The sequence below is a fragment of the Nansenia antarctica genome (genome assembly GCF_963989245.1).
Source record: "Nansenia antarctica genome assembly, chromosome: 2".
In the NCBI taxonomy this organism is placed as follows: domain Eukaryota; kingdom Metazoa; phylum Chordata; class Actinopteri; order Argentiniformes; family Microstomatidae; genus Nansenia; species Nansenia antarctica.
The window spans coordinates 23,311,688-23,321,806 of record NC_137675.1 but is presented as its reverse complement, the minus strand read 5'-3'; positions in this window follow the sequence as shown (position 1 = coordinate 23,321,806).

Genomic DNA, 10,119 nt, shown 5'->3' with positions numbered 1-10,119 from the left:
GGGAGGAACGCACGCAAGGTCTTTCAATACCACGAATATCATACGGCATTTGCTGCGTTCGTCGATTCGCTCAGAGAGCGCCGAAGCGCACACTGGGCTCGACGTCATAAAGGGACCGAGTGCTTTGATTGGACGAGAGGCGTTCCACGAGTGCTGGTCAGAGTTCCAGCGCGACTTCACGAGCGTAGTGTAGGTAGTGTTCACCGACGTCATGTGACCCCGCGAGCAGGAAGTCACTTGGCCCATAGCAACAACAACTATTAGCGCGTGAGTTTTAGGTCTTCCTCTGTGCACCTTGCACAAGTGTAGATAGCGAGCGACTTTTCAGCAGCAGGACATATTTTAGATGATAAGAGGAACAGGCTGAGTGCCAAAAACGCTGAGATGCTTGTATTTCTCAAGGCTAATCTGCCAGTGATGCTGCTTAATCAGAAGTAAGGTTTGAGTCTGAAATCTCCTTAGGTGCAATGTTTTGTTTTTTTGTTTTATTGATTATTGCTGACTTGCTGTCTTATCTCCTCCTAAATATGACTTGAAACTGACTGACTTGAAACAGTATTTTATATTTGGCTATAGCCTGTTTATGTTGCAGTTTAGTTTGGGTATGTTTATTGTTCCTCAGGAAAGCTACAGTTACAGTATAAGCTCCAAGTTCTCTAAGAGCCCCTAGTTCCTCTCATTCGAGTGGAATGTTGCACATTTGATGTGACAGTGTACATTTTATTTATTATGATTTTTATTTTCACATTTTATTTGTTTTTCCTGAAGTAAGCTACAGGTGGTTGTGAATTCAATAAAACAGATGGTCGTCAATTCATGATACTTTCTCATCTCCTAATTTCATTTAAATACTTAATATACAATGTCAATGGTGTTAAGAATAATTTAAAACATAAATAATGCTACACAATAAATAGAATGCTTCAATTGCCATTTTCGACGCTGTGATCGGTGATATCGGATCGGCAGATCACTGATTCCAGTGATCGGTGATCGGTGATCGGCACCAAAAACCCTGATCGGAGCATCTCTACTATACAGTGGGAATGTGGCATCCAGCCTGCGCTCCATTGCCTCCAATTGTCTGTGAGCTGTAGCCTCACTGGAGCGCCTGGCCGCAAGATCCCGGGTCGAGAGCCACACCTTCTGCCCCGGCCCCCGGGCGAAAGATCGGGGCCGGGCGACGCCTGCGGTTGGCCTGAAGCTGGGACCGAACCGACGCCCGCTGAAGCGCCGCCCTCACCCGCCTCCAGGTCTGCGACCGACGTGGGCTTGGACGGAGGGCACCTCCGCCTCCTCCTCCTGCTCAGGGAACCGACGCCCGCTGAAGCGCCGCCCTCACGCGCCTCCAGGTCCCGCCCTCACCCGCCTCCAGGTCAGCGACCGACGTGGGCTTGGACGGAGGGCACATCCGCCTCCTCCTCCTGCTCAGGGAATAGGGGGGGTTGATAGCCACATCGGGTGCTCCCGACCTCACCCAGGGCTGCTACGACCTGGTCTCCGTAGTCATGGATGTCGAAGGTGGGACGCTCCTCCTGGAGAGAGGGGGGGGGGAGGGAGGGGTCAGGGGGACTAGAGGTTAGCTAATAGCCAGCAGAGCATAGGGGGGGGGGGGGGGTTGTGCTCTGCAGACCTTACACACTGCTGTTCTTTTCTTTCTACTATCATCCATCCATATATATATATATATATATATATATATATTATGCTATACAGTGGGAATGTGGCATCCAGCCTGAGCTCCATTGCCTCCAATTGTCTGTGAGCTGTAGCCTCACTGGAGCGCCTGGCCGCAAGATCCCGGGTCGAGAGCCACACCTTCTGCCCCGGCCCCCGGGCGAAAGATCGGGGCCGGGCGACGCCTGCGGTTGGCCTGAAGCTGGGACCGAACCGACGCCCGCTGAAGCGCCGCCCTCACCCGCCTCCAGGTCTGCGACCGACGTGGGCTTGGACGGAGGGCACCTCCGCCTCCTCCTCCTGCTCAGGGAATAGGGGGGGTTGATAGCCACATCGGGTGCTGCCGTGGGGGCGTGTTTGAAGCGGTCGTGGGCCCTGGTCTTGCTGAGCAGCGTGAGCCCCATGCTGTCCACGGTCTCCTCCAGACCGTCCTTCCTGTCTATCTCCACTGTGTAGTCGTTGGCCTGGGGGGGGGGGGAGACAAGGAAGGCAAGGCTTTACCACCCTGGTTACACACTCATCCCCTCAGTCCCAGTCCTGAGCCGAACTGTGCTGAGCTGACCTGTCCTACACATCCAGCACAGTTGCTGAAACAGTTGTGGAAAGGACAATGTGAACGGAAACTACCAGAGCGCCAGCACAGTAAGGTTGGGCTCGGCCCTGTTGGTGTATAAAGCCCCTTAGAAAACACACTCACTCACACTCACCAGCTGCAGGGAAGCAGACATGTACTTGCAGACCTCAAAGTTGTCCAGGCCGTGGACTATGGAAGCGAACGACTTCCTGTTCCCGACCTCACCCAGGGCTGCTACGACCTGGTCTCCGTAGTCATGGATGTCGAAGGTGGGACGCTCCTCCTGGAGAGAGGGGGGGGGGAGGGAGGGGTCAGGGGGACTAGAGGTTAGCTAATAGCCAGCAGAGCATAGGGGGGGGGGGGGGGGGGGTTGTGCTCTGCAGACCTTACACACTGCTGTTCTTTTCTTTCTACTATCATCCATCCATATATATATATATATATTATGCTATATACAGTGGGAATGTGCCATCCAGCCTGCGCTCCATTGCCTCCAATTGTCTGTGAGCTGTAGCCTCACTGGAGCGCCTGGCCGCAAGATCCCGGGTCGAGAGCCACACCTTCTGCCCCGGCCCCCGGGCGAAAGATCGGGGCCTGAAGCTGGGACCGAACCGACGCCCGCTGAAGCGCCGCCCTCACCCGCCTCCAGGTCTGCGACCGACGTGGGCTTGGACGGAGGGCACCTCCGCCTCCTCCTCCTGCTCAGGGAATAGGGGGGGTTGATAGCCACATCGGGTGCTCCCGACCTCACCCAGGGCTGCTTCGACCTGGTCTCCGTAGTCATGGATGTCGAAGGTGGGACGCTCCTCCTGGAGAGAGGGGGGGGGGAGGGAGGGGTCAGGGGGACTAGAGGTTAGCTAATAGCCAGCAGAGCATAGGGGGGGGGGGGGGGTTTGTGCTCTGCAGACCTTACACACTGCTGTTCTTTTCTTTCTACTATCATCCATCCATATATATATATATATATTATGCTATACAGTGGGAATGTGGCATCCAGCCTGCGCTCCATTGCCTCCAATTGTCTGTGAGCTGTAGCCTCACTGGAGCGCCTGGCCGCAAGATCCCGGGTCGAGAGCCACACCTTCTGCCCCGGCCCCCGTAGTCATGGATGTCGAAGGGTGCTCTGCAGACCTTACACACTGCTGTTCTTTTCTTTCTACTATCATCCATCCATATATATATATATATATATATATATTATGCTATACAGTGGGAATGTGGCATCCAGCCTGCGCTCCATTGCCTCCAATTGTCTGTGAGCTGTAGCCTCACTGGAGCGCCTGGCCGCAAGATCCCGGGTCGAGAGCCACACCTTCTGCCCCGGCCCCCGGGCGAAAGATCGGGGCCGGGCGACGCCTGCGGTTGGCCTGAAGCTGGGACCGAACCGACGCCCGCTGAAGCGCCGCCCTCACCCGCCTCCAGGTCTGCGACCGACGTGGGCTTGGACGGAGGGCACCTCCGCCTCCTCCTCAGGGAACCGACGCCCGCTGAAGCGCCGCCCTCACCCGCCTCCAGGTCCCGCCCTCACCCGCCTCCAGGTCAGCGACCGACGTAGGCTTGGACGGAGGGCACCTCCGCCTCCTCCTCCTGCTCAGGGAATAGGGGGGGTTGATAGCCACATCGGGTGCTCCCGACCTCACCCAGGGCTGCTACGACCTGGTCTCCGTAGTCATGGATGTCGAAGGTGGGACACTCCTCCTGGAGAGAGGGGGGGGGGAGGGAGGGGTCAGGGGGACTAGAGGTTAGCTAATAGCCAGCAGAGCATAGTGGGGGGGGGGGGGTTGTGCTCTGCAGACCTTACACACTGCTGTTCTTTTCTTTCTACTATCATCCATATATATATATATATATATATATTATGCTATATACAGTGGGAATGTGGCATCCAGCCTGCGCTCCATTGCCTCCAATTGTCTGTGAGCTGTAGCCTCACTGGAGCGCCTGGCCGCAAGATCCCGGGTCGAGAGCCACACCTTCTGCCCCGGCCCCCGGGCAAAAGATCGGGGCCGGGCGACGCCTGTGGTTGGCCTGAAGCTGGGACCGAACCGACGCCCGCTGAAGCGCCGCCCTCACCCGCCTCCAGGTCTGCGACCGACGTGGGCTTGGACGGAGGGCACCTCCGCCTCCTCCTCCTGCTCAGGGAACCGACGCCCGCTGAAGCGCCGCCCTCACGCCGCCCTCACCCGCCTCCAGGTCCCGCCCTCACCCGCCTCCAGGTCAGCGACCGACGTGGGCTTGGACGGAGGGTACCTGAGCAGCGTGAGCCCCATGCTGTCCACGGTCTCCTCCAGACCGTCCTTCCTGTCTATCTCCACTGTGTAGTCGTTGGCCTGGGGGGGGGGGGAGACAAGGAAGGCAAGGCTTTACCACCCTGGTTACACACTCATCCCCTCAGTCCCAGTCCTGAGCCGAACTGTGCTGAGCTGACCTGTCCTACACATCCAGCACAGTTGCTGAAACAGTTGTGGAAAGGACAATGTGAACGGAAACTACCAGAGCGCCAGCACAGTATGGTTGGGCTCGGCCCTGTTGGTGTATAAAGCCTAGGGCTGCACGATTAATCGATTTTAAATCGAAATCGCGATTTTAAATGATGCGATTAGCTAATCGCAAAGCCTGCGATTTGCCTGCGATTTTTTTTTTTTTTTTTGCCATTTAGCAGACGCTTTTAATCCAAAGCGATTTACAATTACGAATTACAGGGACATTCCCCCTGGAGTAACTGAGGGCTAAGTGCCTTACTCAAGGGCACACTAGTAGTGGTGTGGTTTCAGGCGGGATTTGAACTCACAACCTTCCGATCACAAGTCCAACTCACTATCCACTAGACCAGTGTTTTTCAACCAGCGTGCCGCGGCACACTAGTGTGCCGTGAGAGATCATCAGATGTGCCGTGGGAAATGATCAAATTCCACTTAATTGGTCCAGAAAAATGAAGACGCAAAAAAAAAAAAAAAAAAAAATCATACAGCTCTCGTATGGTTGCGCGTAGGTGGTAGGCCTGTAGGTGGCGGTAGCGCGATTAATAGCTTAATCTGACGTTGTTGATTTTTATGTGACACTGCTCACAACAAAGATGGATAAATATTTGAAGAAAGATCCTGCTGCACCGACTCCATTGTGCTTTGTGGTGGACAGCTATCAAACGGTGCCATGGTCCCTAGCAAGCTTAAACACAATCTGCAAACAAAACACCCGTCACTCCAAAACAAGGACACAGACTACAGAAACAGGCAACTTGCGAATGCACGTTCTCACAGCTCTAAACGACGCAGAGCAAAGCGAATTTTATCAAAAACTCTGATTCCAAGTGAAGCAAATGTTCTAGTGAGAACACACCCTAAGAGAAATTAATATTACTGGACTGCAAAGCCATTGTGAACACGATGCTTAGCTCTGATGTCATTAAAGAAATTGCCAAAGTTCCCCTCTCGATTAAGACGATTCTGCAGACATCGAAAGTGTTGTTTTGAAGAAGATACGTGGCAGTGGGCAGTTTGCTTTGCAACTTGATTCTTGGCTCAACTCTTGGCCAATGCACGCTTTGTGGATGGAGACACAATCACAGAAAATGTCTTTTTTGCAAGACATTGCATAAAAAAAACAACAGGGGAAGAAATATTTCAGATCACATCAGAGTATGTCGAACAAGGAGGACTTCAGTGGAACAGAGCGTAAGTGTCTGCACTGATGGAGCAGCAGCTATGTTGCAGAGACTTTACCAGCGGAGATATCTGATGTGTTGAATGCTGTTGTTCCTATGGTAAACTTTGTAAATACAAGACCTCTGAAAAGCCGCTTATTTGCAGCATTATGTGAAGAGATGGGAGCGGAGCATAAGACGTTATTGCTCCATACGGCGGTCCGATGATTGTCCCGCGGAAAAGTGCCGGCCCGCGTATTTGAGTTACGGGAGGAGCTGAAAACCTTTTAACTGCTGAGAAGTGTGATGACGCAAAGCTGCTCGCAAGTGACAAATTGTGCGCAAGGCTCGCATACATGGCCAACATACAGGGCCAGGCTTCGCACTGAGTGAGTATAACGACAAGTTCTTATAATGTTAAGTATATGATAGGCTACTATGTATCATTTTGTAACATTTGAGATGGCGGTGTGCCGTGGGATCTTTTCAAGGTAAGAAATGTGCCGTGGCACAAAAAAGGTTGAAAAACACTGCACTAGACCACCACTACCCGTATGGGATACGTCACACAGCGCGTCGGATTCAACGTCAATGAACGTCAACGTCAATGAACGTCAATGTCAATGAACGTCAATGTCAATGAACGCACACGCACAACAACAACATCGCACGTGAAACGCCCACGTTTCGGTAGCTAGCAACATTCATGGTGGATAAATGACTTCAGCAGAGCCAGAAGCAACGATTTAGTCCCGAAGAAAAACAGCACTTCTGTTGTAAGTATTTCGGGTTTAGGACGACAGATGTGCAACAAAAGCAGGTTTTGGGCACGACCTGTCGTGGAACAGTGACAGTCGCTACATCCAGACGCAACGCCACAAACCTGTATCAGCACTTGAAAAAGTACCACGGGCAGCTCTATGACGGAGAGTTAAGTGAAAGTCCCGTAGCCCAGTCTAACCAGTGGTGTAGTCTACGTGATACGCAGGACTATGCCGTATACCCACTAGGAAAGGACAAGGATTTGCGTATACCCACTAGAAAATGCGCGAGGATACGTAACGGCGTTTTGTGACAGAACTTTCACTTTCATTCATAAAATTCACCCCGTCTGTGTTACGAAGCACTTACTTCGAACTTTCTGACATGTTTGTTATCGCATAACCAGTCGTTCAGAATGCTAGTCTCAGTATTTCCCCTACAGAGCCTTGGGGTGGGCGGGCCGCGAATTTGCGAAACCTAGGATGGTAGGGGGAGGCAGCCAATGAGGGGGCAATGAGGGAGTGCTTCGCCAACCAATCAGGTAGCGGTATTGCCCTGCCTCCCCTTACCATCCTAGGTTTCGCAAATTCGCGGGCGGGCCAGACCTCCACACACAGCTTCGTGCCGCTGGATAATGCTTTTGGTTTGTTTTGTGTGCGCGTGCGACGCGAGAGAGTTTTTGCAGGGTGAAAGCTCTGCAGAAGAAAGTAAGCAAGTTGAAACGTTAGCAAATATAATTACTGTGTTCTGACAGAGAAAGTTGGTTCAAATTAGTCGTTATTATTGTGATTAGAAAGTGTCTCATTATAGTTTCATGGTGTGAATAATAGTGTCAAAGAACTAGCAAGCTAGCTAGCTCAGAGGTGATTAGATGAGCTAGTCTGCTGCACACATGCCAGCTAAAGAGCTAACTGGAGGCACTTTATTATTTTACTTAAAGTAGATATACAATCTTTCTTATTCTGCTAGAATTGGGCTTTATGGTAATACCATAATGGTATATTTACAGTACATGGACAGTGGATTGAAGCATTGGAACAAACCCTCACTCATTGGAAATGTCTGTTTTTTGTAGTTGGACATACGATTTTCTTACAGGTGAGAGAGTAAGTAAAGACAGTATCTGACTGCATTGCCCACAGCAACCCAATATTCAATTAGAATTATGTTATGATTTGATATGAATTCAATGCATACCTCTTATTAAATTATAAATACTCTGGTTGTTATGTTTGCCTTTTGGTTGACAGCAAAAGAGGGAAAGAGGAGGATAGGGAGGGAGAGAAGGAGAGAGCAGGATGGTGTCGGCACACCAGAGAGAGAGAGCAAGAACCAGGTGAGAAAGTGGACAGGTAGTCAAGACCACATAAGTAAGTAGCCTTGAGAACCAATGGTTCTGGAGCCTAACGGCCCATAGGGAAGGAGCCTATCTCCTGTTTCTGTAGCGTGAGGCAGCTTGATGTACAAGTACAGTCCATGCCACCCCCCCCCCCCCCCCCCCCCCCCCCCCCAAGGCAGCAAACACTGGTGTAGATGCATACTGTATGCATAAGTGAGTGTGGTGGTGCTTATGGGGTGTCGCTACGGGACAGGTGTCGCTCTGACTGGGAGGGCAAAATCACAGTATACCCACCCACTAGAAAAAACTAGACTACACCACTGAGTCTCTAACGTTAAGCAAACTAGAGTTTTAGAGTCGTTTGCGGCTGTTACCCCGTATGAAAAGGGCTCACGAAGGCACCGTGAAATAACCAATTCCATCACGCATTACCTCGCTAAAGACATGGTGTCTATTAACACTGTGAGCAACGAAGAGTTTAAAAAACTAATCCAAACGCTGGATAAAAGATTATGTGATTCCATCCCGCACGTACGGAGCTGAAACATGTGGAGTACTATGCAACAACAACCGATCTGCGGTCGAGCCGTGCACTTACATAGGCCTACATTACGACGAGTTGAAGAGCTTTATCTATTTCAATGTTTACAGAAAGGACCTATTCTTTTTTACTGGACATTTTTATTATCACTTTATTTAACTTGATTGCAGTATGTGCAATATTTAGATGCTGCTCCTGAGCCATAATTAAATAACCTTGTTTGTAGAAAGGTCCTATTTTATTTTCATATTGGAATTGTTAAAAAAAAAAAAATACACTTGAGAGAAACAAAATGGCAGCTGTTTAAAAAAAAACATACATAAATATGTTGTTCCAATTCATATCTTTTAAGTTCTCATCCTTGCATTAGAACAGTTTGATGGCATAAGAGCAGTTAACAGTTTGATGGTATCATGTGGTAATGCGCTCTGAAATTAGCCCATGATAGACAGATTCATCCAATCACCTGCCAAGTATTTTTTTAAAGTACCTGCCCTTTTCCAAACAGCTTCCAATTAAGCTTTCCTAGATGGTTGTGTGAAACAAACCACCTGAGTCAGGTTAGTAATGCTCCATCACATGTTTTAATCTGAAGCTTGATTTTAAAGCAACCCAACTTTAAAGCAACCCAATGTAAGTTTAGTTCTTTCACTCGTAGCTCGGGCTGTGGGGGTGCTAGAGGAGGGAGCCTCTAAGTCCCCTGAAGACGTACAAACAAACTGCACTATTATGCTATATACAGTGGGAATGTGGCATCCAGCCTGCGCTCCATTGCCTCCAATTGTCTGTGAGCTGTAGCCTCACTGGAGCGCCTGGCCGCAAGATCCCGGGTCGAGAGCCACACCTTCTGCCCCGGCCCCCGGGCGAAAGATCGGGGCCGGGCGACGCCTGCGGTTGGCCTGAAGCTGGGACCGAACCGACGCCCGCTGAAGCGCCGCCCTCACCCGCCTCCAGGTCAGCGACCGACGTGGGCTTGGACGGAGGGCACCTCCGCCTCCTCCTCCTGCTCAGGGAACTGACGCCCGCTGAAGCGCCGCCCTCACGCCGCCCTCACCCGCCTCCAGGTCCCGCCCTCACCCGCCTCCAGGTCAGCGACCGACGTGGGCTTGGACGGAGGGCACCTCCGCCTCCTCCTCCTGCTCAGGGAATAGGGGGGGTTGATAGCCACATCGGGTGCTGCCGTGGGGGCGTGTTTGAAGCGGTCGTGGGCCCTGGTCTTGCTGAGCAGCGTGAGCCCCATGCTGTCCACGGTCTCCTCCAGACCGTCCTTCCTGTCTATCTCCACTGTGTAGTCGTTGGCCTGGGGGGGGGGGGGGGAGACAAGGAAGGCAAGGCTTTACCACCCTGGTTACACACTCATCCCCTCAGTCCCAGTCCTGAGCCGAACTGTGCTGAGCTGACCTGTCCTACACATCCAGCACAGTTGCTGCAGTTGCTGGTATTTTTTTGATGAGTGGGGCAGTCTCACTCATATTTTTCATGTTATTGGATAGAGATAGTGAAGGTAGACAGGAAAGTATGGATGAGAGGGCATGGGACGGATTCGACGGATTCGAACGACATCGGCACATGTGTTCACTGTA